Consider the following 10907-nt stretch of genomic DNA (forward strand, 5'->3'; position numbering starts at 1 on the left):
ACATGCATCTCAACTTTCATGGAATTGATTTCTCTGTTTTTGGATGTTTCTGAGAAAATTTTCAACATTGATTTTCTCAGTGTGCCATCTTATCTTAAATCCTTGCATGGGTAACTTTGTATGCGACCCAACATGATGCATAGAATGACGGACTTGGGCCTTGACTCGTACAAATAAATTATGTCACGCAAAAGATACAAATATTTTCGTCATAGCTTACATTTCTGACACAGTTTTTCAAGAAGATATTTTTTATTTTCTAGGCCAGCGCAGGTTCCTGGCAGTGGCTAAGGATTGCTCACTGTCCCGAGAGGAGATATTGTTTACCACGGCTACAGTTGTGTTGAATTTCAAGCACAGACACTTCAGGCCCTGGACACTTAATCCTTTGAGATGGGCGAGTGAGAGCAAAACATCCACTCTGGCGAAGAGAGGATGGACATGAGCAGAAAACGGCGAATGAGAACGTATGCAGAACTTTTCAAATCACATTTTACAAATATCAAACATCGCTTGAATATTCACACAGTCGAATGTTGCAGCACAATCTGATGTTGTGGTGATTTTTAAGGTCGACTTTCGCAGACACACTCGCACTGCGGTCTGCAACTTTTGGTGCCCTTGCAGCCAGTATCGACAGCAGCCGTCCTCTTGTGACTGCTCCCTCCATCACCCGTTCACCCGCTGAGCCTCTGGCCCGCTAACCGAGAGCGTTTTCAGCAGTTGGAAAACTTTCCACTGCACACTCAGGTCAGAGTGACTCATCGGGTACATGAGAATCGGCGTGAGGGGGACTGTTTAAAATGATAGGCGCGCATGCATGGAGAACAGCTGTAAAATATTAATCATATTAGAATTAAGAGAGCTGTCAGGAGCGCAGGAAACAGGGTGTCCTCCTGCCCTCACTCTGTGGCGCTGCTGTCAACTGGAAATTAAGTGAGAGACAGATGTAACAACTTCCCAGTCGTACATTTACGAATGACAAAATAATCGGCTGGTGAATAACAAAACACCAAACACACAAAAAATGGATCCAAATTCACTGATGTAAGTGACCCATCATCACCAGCGCTACAGTTCTCCACTGTTGACGGCCCATAAATGCCTTGACTTGACATAAGTTGCATTGCCTCCTGATGCTCCCGACAACATAAAAACATCAACAGGAGCTTAAGTGAGCTGTCGAAAATCAAATAAAAATGCAAATAATGAAATCATTTCCTTCCAATATGCTCCAATATTTCTATCCAAAAATATCCCCAAAACACACACCCTTTAATTCCAACCATTCCCAGGAAATGAAAGGGTCCAATAGAGATTTTTATTGCGATCAATGTTTGGCAACGCCGCTCTTTCACACAGTAAAGCCAGAGAAAACTGTCAACTACATCCAATTACAGCCGCCCATTTATAAAAATAAGTAACTTAACTGCCAACAAGCGCAAATTCCAGCGCTTAATCTGTCTTTACCTTTTTATATAGCTTGTCAATTGATTCTAAAGCGCTCCTTTTTGAAGATTATGGCCCTTTAAAATCTAAGTGCCCTTGTTTAACTTAGCTTAAATGACTCCCACTCTTTGCTTCGTAGGTTAGGCCCCATTTCAACAATTCTGAGCACTGTCCTGGGAGACATAAAGTGAATGAGAAAGCAAGGGCACGGGAACACACACACACACACACTTGAGAGAGGGGCCTGCCTTTGCTACGTGTCAGTCGTGGAGTCTATTAGGGCTTTAACACGCGCACCTATGAGTCCGTCTGATGAAAATGAGTGGCCCTTAAGTGCAGGCTTTGTCTTTTCAATACACTAGAAATGGATGCTCATCTTCACTCGGGTCTTCTCCTGAAGCTGATGGAAACAAGAGTGCTTCACCGTGTCATCGTGCTCCTGCATTCCCCAAAAGGACGCCAGTCATGGGCTTCTATAAAAAGATACACCTGGCAACTAAAGCGAGCTGCAGTCCCGGAGGAATATCCTGGAATCTGTCCATTTCACGTCACCTGATGAAAGCTCAGGGGGGAGAAAAACACCTTCTTCGGTTTAGAAGACATAGCCATCCATGTCTCGCAATGGGAACGCCACATTCACACTACTAAGGCGTCACAACCTGACTATAGTCAAGCAGACTTCAGAGTCAAACGTTGACTTAGAAGCCAGCTTTCCACGTTGAAGTAAAATGTTTCCACCGGTAAGTTACTCAGGCGTGACAATCCTAAGCTGCCACTGTTACACTGTTAGGAGACACTGCCTATAGCATCAGGAAACGCCTAGTGAGGGAAAACATATGATTAAACGACACCTTAAGAATGAGAAAATGTTGGGAAAACACATTTTTATGAACAAATATGAGCATGCAAAACAGGATTTGTTTGACCCTTCACCCGGGGTGAATTGTTGGCAGTCCCTAATCCTTTGGGTGGGCACCCTATCCTCAGGATCCCTTACTCCCCGCCTCACGCTAAAAAGCATAAAGCACTGAGGAGAACAACAAGCTTCCAAGTAAGTCCCATTTCACCATATGAAAATATGAACATGAAAAAACAGTACTTTTCAGATGGGCAAACACAAGCAGCCAAAGAGTTCCTCCATTGGAATCCCACCACCGCTTCCTCTCGTTCACAGTGGGCTTCTTCAAATTGGATCAAGTGACTGTTTAAGTGACACAAAGTATCTTGCAGGACCAGGTTCCCTTCAACCGAGAGTTGCCTGGAGCTGGACTCCAACCCAGAACTCTCTTGCCGTATGGCTGCAGCGCTCCAACAGACGCATTTTCCAGCTTGAATAAACAAATTACCCTCCTCCCCTTCGCTGAAACGAATGACCCGCCTGATCAAGCACTTGAATCGGCAGGTTCCTAAATCTCTTAAGAACCAAAGCAGGGGGCCACATGGAGATCTCAAGAGCCCAGGCTCAGAAGCACAACATTTGGCAACGGGACAGACCCCCCGCCGCACCTGTGCCTGCTCAGGCAGATCGGTATTTAGCTGCGGACTCCTGCTGACCCACAGACAATGAGAGGGAATGGGCGGATGGGCCGGGGATTTGTGGAGGAGGACTTGGATTCCATTCCTCTCTCTCTGCGCCAACTTATGAACCAAGAGTCCACTAGCTTGAACGCACAGCTGTTTGGCGAGCTTCCTCTGGGCCACACACACACACACACACACACAGTAAGAAAAACATTCAAATATTTCCTCAGTTCTGCGAAAGAGAACTGGTTTTTAGTCTTACACCACAACCAGAAAGGCTGAGAAGCATTTAAGCGATTCAGCCTTGGGTGGGACATGACCTATGTGAAGCTTCTAGAAATGCAGTCTTCTTTTATGTGCCTTCTTAGCAACGATTTTGAGTCCCCTGGTATTGCCGTTAAATGCCACCAGATCAATTTAATTGTCGTACAACAACAGCCTGCGCTCATAGAGTCCGAAAATATTACTGTAATTCTCCCTCTTCAGCTTGCATTATCGCAGCTGAGCCTTTTAAAACTGCCACACCTGCCGTCTCCCTCAGGTTGCCATTACAACTCAAATAGCCATTTTCTGAATCCCGCGAAAAGCCCTCCCCGCTCCCGCTGCCAAGCACAACCTCAAACATACTATAATATTTAAGAAAGCTGTTGATCACACCTGTTCCCTCTGTCCATCTCTTTGAATCTCTGCGAAGCACCAAATGTGAAATCTGCTGAAGAGCGAGCGTTTCTATGGCAACCCTCCACCCCGATGCTTCAGTCACTTTGTCGTCTGCGCCACCAGCTAATCTCCGAGACAGTCTGAGACTTGAGGAGCGAGCTAAAGGGGAATTTCAAAAGTAAGTCACCCACTCAAAGTCGCCTTTATTCACATAGCTCCTTTGATGCAAGAGGAATAAACAACACCTCAGTAAATGGGGACATATAGAAAGACATATAGAAAACTCAGCGTGTGCACAGCAATGTATCTCACACTATTGCACTTGAAAGAGTCATAAATATCTTCTCAGTTTTTGTTAATCGACTCATTTTAGAAGCTTTATGACAGCATGATCGCTGACTAAGCACATTTCCTCTAAGCCATAGTTAGCCGAACAAAACTCCAGCAGCTACTTCAGTGTAGCAACAATATCCATTTGTGTGAATGGAATTCAGGCTGCAGCAGAACATATAATGGCATGGCGTAGCTCCAAATGGCCTCCACGGTGTACGCACTGGTGAAAGTGTGTGATTGTGTTTCTTTATTCAAAATGATATGAGTCAGGGAAGTAGGGAAAAAAACAGGGATTACGATGATGACTGTAATGCTTCTATTCAAGAACGGAAATGCATTCAAAGTGACACGCAAAAAAAGACTACTATAAATTTGTATTTGTGGTATTTAATGTGATTTAAAGGTGTCTATGACAAATGCATGTCTGTAGTTTTGAGTGCTTTTTTGGCATACATTCACTGTTCCCACTCTCTGGGTGGCCTCAGGGATTCTGCCGCAAAAAAAAAAAAAAAAAAAGTATAGACATTGACCTTTGACCCTAAAAGCCATTTTAAGAGGACCACTTATATTCATTGATCCCCCATTAACCTTTTTGAGCTCATTGGCCGCCCAAATTGCGGCTCTTAGGTGGAAGCCAACGTTGACGGAGAAAGTGAGGAGTGGTCAGTGTGGTCAGGATGGACAGAGGGAGACGAACAAATATCTGTTGGAGTTTATAGAATGAGGTGTATAAGAAAGGCTGCTGGACATGAGGCATGTTGCAACAATGCTGTTATACCCATGTTGCTGGAGCAGGAGGGGAGCTTCAGGCTCGCTCAGTGCCTCATGTAAACATTGAATTTGCTTGTGTTTTCAGCTACTGTATGAAAGAGAAGAAGCTCAGCCCACCTATCACCCGTGCTACTGCTGTCTCTGCTGATGGAGGAGTGAAGCTAACCCCATGACTGGGAGGAGAGTGCCCTTCAGGTGCTGACAAACTGCTGTCCTGGTCATTACAGAACATTATTGATTCCCGCCTGATGATCAATTTCTCCCTCTTGTCCCTATCATTATCGGCAAGAATGACATTAATAAGCCCAGGAGCATTCATTACCACTGCCTATATATACATATAGACTCCAGCTCGCTCGCACCTCGCGGTTTACTCACACTTGCTGTATGTGCCCAGGCTCTCTCAGGGAGCTGCAATAATGTGTCATTTATTTAATTAGTTCGTGGCACCGAAAAGCAGCCCGACGCTCCTGCGTGTGTTAGAAACACACACGCTTGCATAAAGCCAGATATCTTGCTGTGGAGCCTGTGGCGAAATGATAAACTGGACCGCAGTCCTCACCGGGGAGAAATGGAGACCGACAGCAGCAGAAGGAGAGGAAAGATGAGAGGGGCCGCTGGTGGATAAAAGACCGGTGGAGATGTACTCCAGCCGTATCACTCCCTTCTTTCTTCTCGTTGGTGAAGGGAAGGTTGGGCGAACAAGAGCCAGCGTGAGGGAATGACCGGCCCTTGGGGGGTGGAAAGTAAAGGGAAAGGCAGAGGGAGAGAAGGGGCTACCGCCCTCACACCTCCCCTCGCCTGCACTAAACAGAGGTAAACCAGGGGTAGCTACCGACCTAATGGAGTCTGGTGGCTGAAGAAGAGGTGAGAAAGGAAGGATGCAGTGAGCTAGTGAGGCATGTCTGTCGGTGCTTGCTGGAGTATCAGTGCGACCAACGCAGGGTGAATGACAGGTGAAATTATAGTTTTGCTGTTGCCTTCAGACAGAATAGAGGAAAAATGAATGAACAGTAACCAGATTGTGTTAGTAAAATTGAATAATGAATTTATCACCAACCTATAAGTGTTGACCGAATAGCTGACCATAATGCAAAACTATCATCTTAAATTTTTAGGAATCCCCATCAGCACTTTGATGGCTATTTTTTCCACAATCATTTTCAGGAATATACATGGATATTACAGCTTTTATTCCTGCTTATTGAAGCGGCTAAACAAGAGCGACAGAGAAAACCATGAAAAAGGGTGGAGTCTTTTGTCAGTGTTTTCCTGTTTATTATATAATTCCAGTGCTTGTTAGCGTCGGCACACGCGAGACGTGACATTGCTCGTCGTGCGAGTCTTGTCATTAATATAATGATGACAGATTGGCGCTCCAGTGGGACTGGGGGTGACAGCTGGGCCCTCCGCCCAACGTCACCTGACTGCCACATCACCTCGCACAACATCGTCCTGGTAAAAGCGACGCATTTAGCCAGGGAAGAAAATTTTTAAAAGCCAATCTGGAGAGACTGCTGGTTCTCTCATTTTTGTCATCCACACAAGGACGTTGGTCTAAACATTCGGAGGAAGGAAATAACCCGGCTCTCCGTCTTTCTCTGAATGTCCAGGGTGCTCTCGCGTTACAGCGTTCACCGTGCCGTACATTATCTCACGGACAATCATTCACTTGAGGAGCAGAGCACGTGCACACGCTGATTCACACACACATAACGCACGCTGCTGGGGTCTGACTCTCCTAAACACTGTTGTCATGGCAACCCCATTAAGAGAGACACTCAGGCTAAGGCTGCAACTCCGGTGAAATCAGCCTGTCTCTCCATGCCCTTAGCTCTCTTATTCCGAAGCACCTTCCTTTTCTTTTCACCGCCAGCCTTTTCTGTTTGACTCCCTCCCTCCATTTTTTTTTTTGTGCTATTCATACTCTCACCTTTCACTCATGAGACTTTTTTTTAATCCCTCCCTTCTTCAACATCTCAGGCAAATTAACAATGTCACCGCACCTCTCTTTTTGTTGGCGGTGACATAAGAGTTCTAAAAAAAAAAAAAAGCCATCTTGCTCTCCAGCTGTCTTGGCCCCTTGTACTCTCTCTGATTCTCCCTCAGCCACCTCTCTTATCTACCTCTCGCCCAGACCCAGAATACATATATGTGATTGAAACGGCACCTTTCTTCTTTTGCCCTCTCCAATTAATGGGGAGATTTACAAGGGGAATCAGACAGAGGGCAGACTTGGAGGACAGGTTTAATAAGGGCTCCACGCAGCCTTCTGAGGCCACTTGCCATTTAGACAGTGTGTGGACAGAAGGAAGGAGGAACCAGCGACACAATAACCGCCGTGTGACGGCGGAGCTCCATTAAAAGTCCCATAAAATGCATTTTCAAGGTTTTATATTGTGAATATAAAGTTCCGCACAAGCATCGCAAACATAATGTGTGTGTGAACACTGACTAACTGCATAGAGCATTGTTAGTCACCAAGTTCTTTTCAACATCTGAATTGTCAGCAAGGAAATGAGCTGACGATTTATGTTGAGATATGTTTTTACAAGGTTGATGTGATGCGTACGGAAGCATTTCAGCTGTTGCAGTGCGTTTTGGGGTCTGAAGTATGAGTTGGGCAGAGCACTCTTTGACCCTTCAGTCGACCAAACATGAAAGAAACATGTTGAGTCCTTTGCTTGTCATTTATAGACCGTTCCAGTCACGCTTCTGGTGACAAGTAAACATTCTTCACACCATGATCTTTAATTCAGCAGCCTTTAACCTGAACAGGGGAGTAAAGAGTAAATCTTCCATTTTTTATATATATATATATATATCCAAAATATTGTTTATTTTGCATCAGTTTGACAATGGCACAATAAATCACGATGGTGGCTATATTCAAGTTTTTATATCACCTTATTTAAACTAAAGCTCTTTTAATGTTTTGAAAATATTTGTATAAGAATTTCAATTATGTAAGAAAAGAAACCCTGGCCATTGTGTAGTAAAAAACAAAAACAGTTTGCTTTTGTTCAGGGATTCCTCCATGTTTGTTGTTGTTGTTATCATCCTAGCTATATATATATATATATATATATATATATATATATATTTATTTATTTATTTATTTATATTTTTTTTTACTCAAGAGTAAATTATAATTATAAGAAACTGGCGGAGGATATATCATAGAAATACCACGTTTATTGTGAGAAGCTGGATTCTGTCATTTTTAAGTGATTATTGAGGTTACAGACCTGTGTATAAGTCATGGCGAAGTAAACTTAAGGACAAGAGAGACTTGTCGCGGCGGAATATGTTGAGGCACAAATGTGAGCAGATGAATTGAGGACCATGAAGGGAATGTGTGGTAGACCAAATGGGAGCATTAGCCAACGTGGGGTGAGTGATGAAAGACCTGATGTTGCTGGACAGAGAAGTCGAAGTGAATTTTTAAAGAAAGAAACTACTTTTAATTTCAGGTGTATCAAGGAAGGACGAAGAAGAAGCACACTCAGAGGTGTGTGACAGCTGGCAGACATAGAGCTATGTGTAGCACTGAAAAGTGAAGTGGTTACACCTTCTACTTCTTCAACAGGTCGCCCTGAACATGCTCATATGCAATTTCCATGGGTGTTTAATCACACAGAAAGCATATAGGGGGCCACAAATGCATATTGATTAAAAGCTTGAAAATCCAATACATCTATAGAACCGAGGGAAAATCTCACGGAAGCAAACTCTTGAGCAATAAGCAAGATATAATTCAGGCACAGCTGCCACATTAGTTCCAGCAGCCACGCCATCAATCTCCCCGCTCACCAGCGGCTGGTGGTCTCACTCTGAAACTCACAATTTGATATTGATGGCACACCTTCACTTGGTTGTTCGGAAAACAGTCGAGAACAGATTGCTATAGAAACGCCGCCGTCCTCCCACGCCTTTGTACTTATCGCTGTACGAGCGGCTCCCGGAGGAGCACCTGTTTGCCACAAGCCAGAGCATCGACCCCACCCTCCCTGCTTTACTCCAACCCACTTGATGAGCTAGATAACATGGTATGGTAGAGAGCGCACACAGTTTGGCCCCCAGAGAAATAATGTGAAGATACAATGAGTGAATACGGGGGATAAGCAGCAGGGCATAGAGTTGGCAGGCAGCCTGCATGATGAGAGGAGAGGAAGGAGAGAACCAAGGATCAAGGCAGGCGGAGAAGAACGATCGGAGTTGGTTAAAAACAAGAAATAGAGGTGGCTGGATGAAGGAGGGATTGAGAGGAAAACAAGTGGGGGGTAGTCTTCATTAAGGCAAGGTGGAGGGAGGAATGGTGAAAGTGAGGAGGTACGAGCAAGAGGACGCACTGAAGGGAGGCGGAGGCATCTGCTGCTCCTTCTCATGGATGTTTATCCAGCCTGTGGCTTCCTGGGAGACACGATGGAGACCTGCTCTCCCGGGAGTCCACCTCCCTTATTACTCTGCATGTTCTTGCGTGTCAAGACTTTTTTTTTCCAGCTTTTGCATGCAATAGCCCAGAAGCATGCTGTGCATAAAATATCAGCGGCAGCAACGCACAACTAGAGATCACTTGCAGATAATGATAATCCCTCAATCCGTCGACGATCGCATGCTTATTCCAGGAACTTCACAGCTGCTGGGTGGCGGGAGCCCATCCAGGCTACTACAGCAAAAGAGCTCCAGACATTCTATCATATGGTACGCAGCATGGCCAAGAAAAAAGGTACTTGATAAGACATTCACCACAGCATTGTTTCGATTCCAACCACTGCACCAAGCCTTCTCTTAGGCCCAATTTGCACAAGGATCCTGTCTTCTCCAGTTTGTCCGAAATGAATCCTTGCAGTCTTGAAGTAAAGAAAAACATCCATAGATATAAAAAAAACTGGTCATTCAATAGAGGTATGCAACGTCGCTAGACCCTGAACAGGCTCCCACATTTATGCTCAGTTCAGTTGGGGTGGTGACTTTTTGGGACGTGCTAAACAGTGTACATAAGCCTAGAATTAAACACCTGAGGTGTAATATTGGCAACAGCAGTATCCCAACTTCAAAAGGGTAGAGATGGGGTACAACCTGGGTAAGTCATCTGCCCATCGCAAGGCACATAGGCAAGAAGCATGTTTAATACTAACGTTTACTTTATGTATACTGGAGTTACGTTGTCGACTAGGGGAGTGATTTGTTCCATTGTGGGACTGTGGGATTTAACTGAAAGTTTAACAGGACTTAAAATACACTTGTTTTCATGCACATGACAATGTCCTTCATCATCAGATTTCCCCCCTTGGTGATGACGGTTCTTCTTACAAAATAGAGCTGAACCTACAGTATCGCAATATATTGCAGTGTATCATGTTAATACTCCTTTATCTGGATGCGTATCGTATCACGAAATACCTGCCAATACACTGCCCTAATCTCGAGTCATGGATTTACCTCAGTTTTGTTGGCTCCAAAGGAGGGCTGGACACAAAAATCACACTTCAGGTTCTACTTGAAAGCAATGTGACCAGTAATGCCGGTAACTCTTATTTATTGTATATATTTTCAGTAGCGAGTTGTGTTACGATTGCAAAACTTTTTACAGCACAGTGTTTTTTTTTGTCTGTGATTTTAGGCTCAATGTGTTAATACAGTATGTGAAAATAAAATATATCCACACAGCTGAGATTGTCCTGAATAAATGACCTCAAACATAGGCAGTTTTTAAGCTTAGATAAGATAAAAACTCAACCTCAAAACTGCCATAAAGGGGCGGAAGCAGGCAGCTGCTAAATGTAACTTGCAAAGTAACTCATAAGTAACTTGAATTAAATAGAAGTATCAGTATAATAACTAACTTATCAGCAGTCTGTTGTTACTGTCGTACCAATGGCAACACTGCTTATGACACAATTATTACAAATCCATATACATGACTTCCTATTTGGCTCCTGTCTTACAGTGACTGTGATCAGACTGTTACCTCAAGTGCACATGTGAGCGTAGCCTGCGGGATGCTATTGCACGCGCCTGTGTTAAGGCCATTCTCGCTTTCACTTCGGGTCAATGTGCTGAAAGCCCAACGAGCCATTCTGCAAGCTGCTGCTCTCGGAGAGGGAGGGTTTAGAGGGATGTGGCGAAAGAGAAAAAAAGGATGTTTATATTTAGCTAAACAAAGATTC

At 44.3% G+C, this 10907-nt stretch overlaps 1 protein-coding gene across 2 annotated transcripts in view; it reads right to left on the reverse strand.

The window, feature by feature from the left end:
* adgrl1a (adhesion G protein-coupled receptor L1a) overlaps nucleotides 1–10907 on the reverse strand; it is a 138523-nt gene that overhangs the window by 104495 nt on the left and 23121 nt on the right. The gene's annotated exons all lie outside the window — the stretch shown is intronic.

The sequence above is a fragment of the Synchiropus splendidus genome, chromosome 19 (genome assembly GCF_027744825.2).
Source record: "Synchiropus splendidus isolate RoL2022-P1 chromosome 19, RoL_Sspl_1.0, whole genome shotgun sequence".
Taxonomy (NCBI): domain Eukaryota; kingdom Metazoa; phylum Chordata; class Actinopteri; order Syngnathiformes; family Callionymidae; genus Synchiropus; species Synchiropus splendidus.